Here is a 10,118-nt window from a genome sequence, read left to right on the forward strand (position 1 = left end):
GATGTGTCTTCTGAAAGTGTGTGTACTGCGACGCTAAACAGTCACTTTTAATGTGTGCTTTTTGGTATTCCTAATAGACGGCAAGCTTAACAAAGCGACAAAGTTTTGGAAGGGTTATGTACCGCAGAAAAGAGATGAGTAATTTGGTGCGGCATAAAGTTTTATTTGCACTCGGAACAAAACAGAGTCAAGTTTATCGAAGTGTTTTAAAGGGTGTCTAGAAGAGTCCGGTTCAAAGCAGTACCAGTGGTTTTACGATGTACAAGCAAGGAAGGGTTTACAGAGTCATTACTCTAGATGTTTTAATGTGTACTATCAGATGAACGTCCACACAGGAGTTCTAAATGACATAATGTACAAACTGTTGTTTTTAGAACGAGTTTGAATCACATGTCCATGAATTTATTCATTCTTAATCAATTTATCACGCAATGGATATGTTTATTATCCAGTGACTGATTCATTTGATATGAGTGATAGCATCTTTTGAAATAGTCAAACACAGTCCCGTATTTTGCACTTTTTCTGGCGAAAAATGCCAAATTAAGCCCGCATTCAAGGGAATAACCTTGCACACTTTTGTCAACTGATGTATGGGTACCAGATGGCAGGGCCATATTGCTAGGATTAAGCTTATGCATATTCATCAGAGGAAAAAAGAGAAAGAAGTACGACATGACTTCGGCACAATACTGACAAATGGTTTAGTCCTGTGAAGGAACGTAACAGAATGTTTGATTGAAAGATGCAAAGGCTCCAAGAATCCGCCGGGACTAAATCAGCATTGTAAAGTTGGTGTGATGAAATTGGCCACGAAAGAGTGAGTGAATGCATGCGAATGTCTTTGCTGGACTGAGTTTCAGCACACACACACACACACACACACACACACACACACACGTGTAAATGTTGTGCCCAGTCCTTGTTTTTGTTTCTGTTATTATTTTAGTTAGCAGGTCTAGTTGAGCACGTATTAAGTATCATGTACCCACTACTAGTCATTGTGCATTTTAGTTAATGGACTGATGATGTCATTTGTATGGAGTCGACGCACGTGCGAGGATATGTATGTGTGGGAGGGGGGGGGGGGCGCGGGAGATGGAAGCTTGCTGTATGTTATGTAATGTATATATTGTGTGTGATACGTGGAAATGTGATACTATTTATTTGCATGTATGATACAGGTACAAATGTGATAATTGTAGGCTTATACTAGTGATTACTGTGTGTGATACATGAAATGTGATATGAATGCTGTTTTTATATGTTATACTCTTACTTTCTCCCAAGCGCAAGACAAATTCTTCTATGAAAATTGAAGCCAATAAAATTTGAGTTGAGTTGAGTTGAGTCCTCCCCCACCTCACCAGCAAACGCCTGCAACGGATTTCAGTACGCCAATATTTTGTCTCCCTCTTAATCCATACGATCCGATAAGTATAGGACCCAGTATGGCGTTGCTTAATTCCTTTATAATTATGATTAGTGTTGCCTTCAGGCGTTAGACCGGCAAATTGTTTGAAAAAGTCAAACACGGTTTACTGAACTGAGTTAGTGCTAGGTGGATTTTGACTGTGCGTAGCCTAACTCATACAAGCCCTCTGAGGTTAGAAAAGGGTCCTTATGGATTTCTTCAGTTCTACCGATTAAACCGTGCTCTGGTGCTAGAGACACTACAAAAAATACAAAACTGAAAGATAATACCACACTATCAAAGGCAGTACAGAAAGCCATTCACTATGACTAGCAGTATAAGAGGTACTTCAAAATCAGTAAAGCATCCTTATGAATTATGAGTTTTCATAAATTCCTCTCAAATAAACCATCTTCGTGTGTTAGTGGTGAAGAGAGATAAAAGAAAGCTAGCTAGGCACACTGACAACGGGCTTCATTTTCAACTTGCACATGGTATATACCTCAGTGTATAGCGTGTCTGAAATGATGGCACCCATGGCAAAAAGTAATCCTTTTTATTGATTGGTTGCTTAGTTGATTGGTTGGTTAGAGGGCTTGTTGACAGAAAGACAGACGGTCGGCGGACGGGTGGACGGACGGAAGGACAGACAGGCAGACAGACAGACATAGTGACTGACTGACTGCTTGCTTGATTGATTGATTGCTTGATTGATTGATTGACTGACTGACTGACTGATGAACTGTTTGATTGATTGATTGATTGATTGATTCAAACATAGGAAGGAAAAAACTTCATTATCAAGTCTGAGAAAAAAAGATGGACAAAATAAAATAAAACAATTTTTGGGGGAATACTTTTCAAAATACAGAAAATGTTAACAGTGACCTTATCCATGGGCGGAGCACATAATATAATTTCGCACGTGAATCATCTTCATCTGCTGATGAGACAGTGGTGTCGCACTTATGATTTTAGAACCAGAAGAATACATCCAAACTTTTTACCACTTTTTACAACGAAAGATTATATAAATGAGAAGGGGAAAAAAACATAACAAGTGTAACGTAAATTTAAAAACAACAAAAAAGCAAAGAATGTTGGTTTTGGAATGTGAATTTTTGACAAAACAAGACATTCAGAAGTACACTATATTGACGCAATGGTCTGTTTTGTGGGCATATTGACAAATACTTATGAGGCGAATGAGAAAAATAACTAACAACATAAATAATAACAATAACAATCAGGAATAATTCATTCATGTAGCGAAAACGAAACCTTCACTAGATAATTTTCCTTCACTGCAATCTGTCAATGGGCTAACACAACAAACGACGCAATGTGTTCACCTTTCTAGCAGGTCTGTGTTGTATCGTATTCGTCGAATTTCGAGATCGAAAGGGAATATCTTGTTTTGACGTTTCATAAATAAAACTATTCTTGTAGTTTTGTTTTGTTTTGTTTTGATTGTTGATGTTGTTGTTGCTTTAGTTTAGTTTGGTTTAGTTTGGTATAGTTTGTTTCGTTTCGTTTCGTTCATTTTTATTTTGAAGAGACGTACTGTGATCTGGCGAGTGGTACATTTGTTTCTCAGTCCAAGTGGACTTAGCATAGAGCGGATTACTGCAGTGCCATACCCAGGACACGCCCTTTTAATGCAATGGTCATGAACTTTACGCCGCATCGTGCATGACTTTGGGTGGGCTTGTCAGTGAACAGTGAGCAGAAAGATTATGGATTTAATCACTCCCCTCTTTTGTATTCCGGTAATTGTGTACAGACGGTTCGTGTCACGCACATGATTTACTTCTTTTCTTCTTTGGTTTGAATGTTTTTGCATTGAGGCAAAATAGAAATCGACAAGGAGACCGGTGAGGGTGTATGTGTGCTAGTATGTGTGTGTACAACGATTTCGCCCCCCCCCCACTCCCAAAAAGGAAATACTGGACAGATCTTTATGGAACTTGACACATGAATTCTTCTAGATAATATCCCCTCATTTTTGTTTCTCCATTGCTTTGATATTTCGTGACATATGAGATCTTCCAGATAATATCTCCACACTTTGCCCCCTTTTTTGTGTGTGATAAAGTTGTTGTACGGTGTCGTTTTTATCCGTTAAAAAAAAGTAGAGGCCGCATTTTCATTGAAATTGTTGTCAAACAAATTTTGTATCCGGTCCGGATTATGGGATGACATTTCAGCTTCGAATCTGCACAATCGATTGATTATTTTGTCATTCAATATTCTGCATGAACTTGAAATTAAACTGCACAAAGAGATATGAGTTTGGTGTGTGTATGCGAGTGCTAAAAATATCCTCGCATCTGTCCAATATTGGTTTAATAGTGTATGCAAGTGCTAAGACCATCCTCGCATCCGTCCAATAATTCCCAAACCCTGACATTTGTGCACTGGCCTTCACAGTCCAAGCGCATATCCTATCCGTGCACGTGACAATCGATGATTCCAATATTGTCATCGAAACAGGACACTCCAGATTCCGTTCCATTAACAGAACATGGCCGACTTCCTGATATTGTTCAACAAAACCCAGATGCCGATCAGTCATGAGCTCGTGCCGAGACTTTATGTATGTACAGAAAAATCGAACAACGAAGTAAAATGAAAAAGAAAAAAAAATATTAAGCGGTCTGTATGTGAAGACGTCTGCTTCCTACGGCGATGTTTTTGAGGGCCTTCCCCCTCCACCCTCCACCCCCCCCCCCCCCCAAACCGGTCCCTCTCCCTTTTGCGTATTAGAATTGACCCAATAATGCGTTTAACGTTATTTGACGAGAGAGCGAGATAGAGAGAGGGGTGGGGGGTGGGGGCATAAATTAGTGAAGATTTAAACTGAACATTGTTTGTCATTTGCAGTTCCCTGTCTGTCTGTCTGTCTCTCCCCCCTCTCCTTCTCTCTCTCTCTCTCTCTCTCTCTCTCTCTCTCTCTCTCTCTCTCTCTCACTCTCTCTCTCTCTCTCCCTCTCTCTCTGTGTATGTTTTCGATGACGACTTCGTACACACCTACGCTCGCACGCATGCACTTCTAACCCGTGTTTTCCCGTAAAATAGAAGTGAGCGTCTACTAAAATTTCATGTTGTATGCTCTCTGAAAATGTACATTTATACAGATCTTGTAATTTTGCATTTTGTTTAAACTAAGAACGTTCAATATGCATTTTGATTTGGTCAATTGTTTTATGTATTACACCTTATTTTGTTTCAAGAAACTCAACTTATTGGTCAATCTGTCTATAGTATATAGAAATTTCTTATTACGCTCTATCATTACAGTTATCAAGAAACAACTGCGTATTTTAAACACCAGCGTACATGTATTAACTTTCATCAATTGTGAAAACAAAATTGTACGAGAAGCTTAGCGCCTCTAAAATGATATACAGTTAGAATTAACATGACAAAAATCACCTTCCAATGTAAAACCGGAATTATCATAACAAAAAGAGGTTGGTCTTTTTTGCGCAGAATAATCGGTGCATCTTTCTCTTTTCTTTTTTCTTTTACAGGTGCATCCGACACGCATGCAATTAAAAGTAAAGGCAGCACAGAAAAATCGTGAAAGGGTCACAATGTTATCTTAGAGCCATGTCGCATTAACAAGTGTCAACTCCCCTTTGGAATGAAACTGGAGCTGGAATAACAGAGCAAACAGAATAACACCATAGAGTTGTGAACAGGGCTTTCTGTGCGTATTTTTAGCGATTATATTGTTTTCCTTCTCACCTTGCTTTTTGTGTATGTTTGAGTACCCCGTGGCTCGCGTCTAAATTACGTAGTACCGAAAAAGCTATGGCTTTGTCGCGTCATTTGGTCATTGAATTGTGGCTCGTATTTTTTAATGTGGTATCGGATAAAGATGATAACGTGCAGTCTGATAAGTCTTAATTCTTCAAAGCTTCACCTTTATGTTGTATTATCCCCCAAGAAATTTATTTGCCTTTTTGGCACTGTTCTTAGTGTCCGATCCTCGTCCGTCCATGCCTGCGTAGGTTGCTTTCCATTTTCAGTCTTCCGTTGACTGAATGAGCTTTCGTGGTCATATTTTGTCGTTTAAAGTTGTTCAGCTTCTTCATTTGTTGATTTTATTGTTTATCATTATCCGCAGCTTTTCATTCGCTCGTTTTGAAATGATTCTTGCAGAGAGTTGAGAGTCAACACAAACAGCAAACGATAAACTCTTCTCTCTGAAACTTTTTTTTCTCCAACTGTGACGTTCACTTCTTGCTCCGTTGTAGCCTCGGTAATCGACACACAGGGTGTGCTTCAACAGACGAGTTCATTCATTGATATCGATGTGTGAACAGTCTAAACAGGCAAACAGAAGTAGATTTCCGCGTGTGTCCACTGGAGCAGGCAAAGCGCGTTTTCGCGGATCATTTACGACAGGATACGTCAATCGGGGGGTTACGCTTTCGAAGAAGAACGAGCTACGCAAACGAAGACACGTTTTTCAGCTTTTCGATAGCCGTTTTATTCGTTCGTAAACTCTGTTTATTCGGAAACTGCGTATCAAAAATACAAAGGAGAGCAATTAAAAAACCAAAAACCAAAAACAAACAAACAAAACAACAAAACACAAACCTCTTCAATCTGAAGCATTGGAACTTAGGATCAAATGTACATTGAAGCGCAATTACACACAAAAATATCTGAACTTGAAACACTTAAAGTTCGGATAGAACATAGCGGGTAAGTACATACGAGAACCGTTTAAGCCTGGGATTCGTGCTCTGAGATTTTTTTTCGTAGATAAGTATAAGTTCTCTAATAACAAAAGCAAGTTGCGAGCAAACTGCGACGGCGTTTTGTGGCGCACCAGACTCGCAGTCTGTTAGGGTGTCACCATGCAGCTTTTAATAACTAAGTAAGTTACGAGATAAGAAATTACAAGAACCTGTTCAGCCGTGATTATTTGTAGTCGACGGTGATTGTATACGCAAAAAACGTAACTTCTCTAATAACAAAAGTACAAACTGCGCGAGCAAACTGCGCTGGTGTTATGTGACCTGTCTGACTGACTCTGTTTGGGTGTCACCAGTTTAGAAGAACTAAATGAGTGTGACCCCTCTTTTTTGCTATTGAAAGCTTTTGAAAGCTAGTTCATTTTGATCTGGGGTAGCTTACATAATTATAGCTTTCTCAGTGTCTGTTTCAGTTTGGTGTGTGGGGTGAACGATGTGTGTGTGTGTGTGAGAGTGTGTGTGTGTGTTTGCGTGTGTGTATGTGTGTGTGTGTGTTTATGTATGCATCTGTGTGTCTGTGTGCCTTGCACCTAATAGACCTTTGAAATGACTGAAACCTAGACACGTTTACTGCAACCTCAATCACTGTGTTACTACCGTCTTTCATGCAGTAATAAACGCAGGTTTACGATTTAACCAAGAGACATAAATTAAAACTGTAAGGTCAAAATTAATCCAGAGTTTTATATTTGGTTAAGACGCCGCTGAATTGAGCACTATTTATGAAATAATGTCATAGTTAATCTCATTCATATGACATCTAAGTAACTACTTACCTCCACCGCTGTCCTTATAACTCCTGGTTTGTTCGTATTCCCATGAAATCGCCTGGGTCTTATCCTTATTTTTTCGCCTCTAGAGTCGTAGAGGTTTTGCTGGCTATTTAACACACAAGCACCATGATATTTGATCCGCAAAACTTGACGCTTGGCTTTGATCTACCCTCCATTGACACACTCACAAACCATTCACTTTCACTTCTGCCGAACCAGACGACCGCCACGGTTTGAATGGAAGCCGATTTTTATCCAAGCGCTGTTTAACTTCATCTGTTCATGAATAAAAAATGCGAAAGAAAGGAGATGTAAGTTTCCTCTCTTTTTGCCTTCCAAAAACGGCCGATTGACGGAAGGGGTACGTACGCGTGAAGAAATAGAAGTAGAATGTGCGTCTCATCCATTTTTTGGACTGTCGTCTGCTTGCCGTCTCTCTTTCTTCGCAGGACGGCGTCGGTTCTGGAAATCGCTGTTTGTTTAGTTTTTGCGTCTCCGGACGAATGAATTTCATTGAGTTCATTGATGCGTGGTAAGAGATTGATTAATTGTAAGGGTCTGCTTCCTGTTCGATCAATGAGGATAACGACGAATTTTTTTGTATTTGTTTTTCTTCTGAGGCGTGTTCTTTGCTGATCCAAATGTCGGTCTGCGCGGATGAGGCCCATCATTACTCTTTAATGCTTGATACTTCTGTATTATATTCCGGCCATATGTGGGGTTTTTCCCTGCATTCTGGCAAACAGTCTTATTCAGTGTTTTTGATTTATTTTTAAACTTCTCTCTTGTTTCAGAATTATTGGGCAACCATTCAGTTTAACACCAGACGCATAAATCATCCGCGTTCTCGTGTGTGTGTGTGTATTTGATCTTTCTTCGTTTGAACATCCCACTATCTTTGTCCGTCTATGGAAGCTTCAGGGTGGCTTCTCCCGTCTTCCTCTTTTTACCCAGAGTGTTAAGTTTTATTTTATGCTGGTCATCTCGCAGTCTTTTTACATTTAGTCAAGTTTTGACTAAATGTTTTAACATAGAGGGGGGAATCGAGACGAGGGTCGTGGTGTATGTCTGTCTGTCTGTCTGTCTGTCTGTCTGTCTGTCTGTCTGTCTGTCTGTCTGTGTGTGTGTGTAGAGCGATTCAGACTAAACTACAAGACCGATCTTTATGAAATTTGACATGATAGTTCCTGGGTATGATATCCTCAGACGTTTTTTTCATTTTTTTGATAAATGTCTTTGATGACGTCATATCCGGCTTTTCGTGAAAGTTGAGGCGGCACTGTCACGCTCTCATTTTTCAACCAAATTGGTTGAAATTTTGGTCAAGTAATCTCCGACGAAGCCCGGACTTCGGTATTGCATTTCAGCTTGGTGGCTTAAAAATTAATTAATGACTTTGGTCATTAAAAATCTGAAAATTGTAAAAAAAAAATAAAAATTTATAAAACGATCCAAATTTACGTTCATCTTATTCTCCATCATTTTCTGATTCCAAAAACATATAAATATGTTATATTTGGATTAAAAACAAGCTCTGAAAATTAAAAATATAAAAATTATGATCAAAATTAAATTTTCGACATCAATTTAAAACCACTTTTATCTTATTCCTTGTCGGTTCCTGATTCCAAAAACATATAGATATGATATGTTTGGATTGAAAACACGCTCAGAAAGTTAAAACGAAGAGAGGTACAGAAAAGCGTGCTATCCTTCTCAGCGCAACTACTACCCCGCTCTTCTTGTCAATTTCACTGCCTTTGCCATGAGCGGTGGACTGACGATGCTACGAGTATACGGTCTTGCTGCGTTGCATTGCGTTCAGTTTCATTTTGTGAGTTCGACAGCTACTTGACTAAATGTTGTATTTTCGCCTTACGCGACTTGTTTCTTTTTCTTTTTTTCTTTAAAAATGGTTTATTCAGGCAATTTTACAATTTGTCATGCAATGCATACAAGTCAGATAATAATAGAGTAGATATGACGAAGAAAAACATATTCAATACAATATACAATCAATTATAATAAATGCTGTTCCACAAGGGTCAAATATGAAGCCCACTTCAGTCTAAATTTTCCATAATTCAATTCTGTACAGTGGATATGTTTATCAATCTTGTATGTGTAGGCCAGTTCCTTACACTGGTGCAATTCTGTAACACATGTTACATAGTAACTGGTGAATTAACAGAGAGAAAAATAAAGAAAAACGGTCATATAGGTTTTCGCATCAATGGGAGGTAATCGGAACCGACCAAACAGCGCGACATAATTATGTCGTGACAACCAGGTGACAGTATACGTAAAATAGCGCGACATATGTCGCGACAACCAGCCTAAGGGATAATTATAAAAGTGTTCAATGTTGGCTTTACTTTATTTATTCTACATTTGTATACAAACAAATTTGGCTTGCAAATAAAATACAATCAAAACCTTCATTTCGCATTCTTTCTGAATGAGCGTGAATGTATTTATTTATGGCCACACGTTTATCATTTATACGTTTTAGACTTGTGATAGAATGCAATGCATTGGTTAAATCTCTTACCAGCAACTCATGTGCGTGAGAGCGTGCGAGGGTATGTGTGTGTGTGTGTGTGTGTGTGTGTGTGTGTGTTTGTGTGTGTGTGAATGCGATTTCGGTGTGTGTGTGTGTGTGTGTGTGTGTGTTTGTGTTTGTGTGTGTGTGTGTGTATGTGTGTGTGTTGCGTGTGTGTGTGTGTGTGTGTGTGTTGCGTGTGTGTGTGTTGCGTGTGTGTGTGTGTGTGTTGCGCGCGCGCGCGTGTGTGTGTGTGTGTGCGTGTGTGTGTGTGTGTGCGTGCGTGTGTGTGTGTGTGTGTGTGTGTGTGCGTGCGTGTGTGTGTGTGTGTGTGTGTGTGTGTGTGTGTGTGTGTGTGTGTGTGTGTGTAAAAGATAAGAGGGGAGGGGATCGCCGTCTGCAGCGTTTTAAATGTAAAATCACTGATAGTTCAAACACTAATTTTAATCTTTATCTGTTGTGTGGCGTCATTATTCCTAACTCCAGATCGAACTGTGCAGCTCCTTTAAGCGACTTTGATATAAATCGCCATTACAGCCGGTTAGGGTAAGGATGAGGTCAGAATTAATTAAGCCGGTTCTTAACCATGACTTGTCAAGAAAGGTTGCCGGTCAGTCAAC

The 10,118-nt window shown here is 39.4% G+C and overlaps 1 protein-coding gene across 1 annotated transcript in view; it reads right to left on the minus strand.

Moving 5' to 3' along the window:
* The window catches only part of LOC138971203 (uncharacterized), a 47,732-nt gene extending 40,340 nt beyond the window's left edge, over nucleotides 1-7,392 (minus strand). Inside the window, exon 1 of the mRNA XM_070343871.1 lies at nucleotides 6,960-7,392. The gene's annotated coding sequence lies outside the window, so the exon portion shown is untranslated. The remainder of the gene's footprint in view (nucleotides 1-6,959) is intronic.
* Between the last annotated feature and the right edge of the window lie 2,726 nt (nucleotides 7,393-10,118).

The sequence above is a fragment of the Littorina saxatilis genome, linkage group LG7, assembly GCF_037325665.1.
Source record: "Littorina saxatilis isolate snail1 linkage group LG7, US_GU_Lsax_2.0, whole genome shotgun sequence".
Taxonomy (NCBI): domain Eukaryota; kingdom Metazoa; phylum Mollusca; class Gastropoda; order Littorinimorpha; family Littorinidae; genus Littorina; species Littorina saxatilis.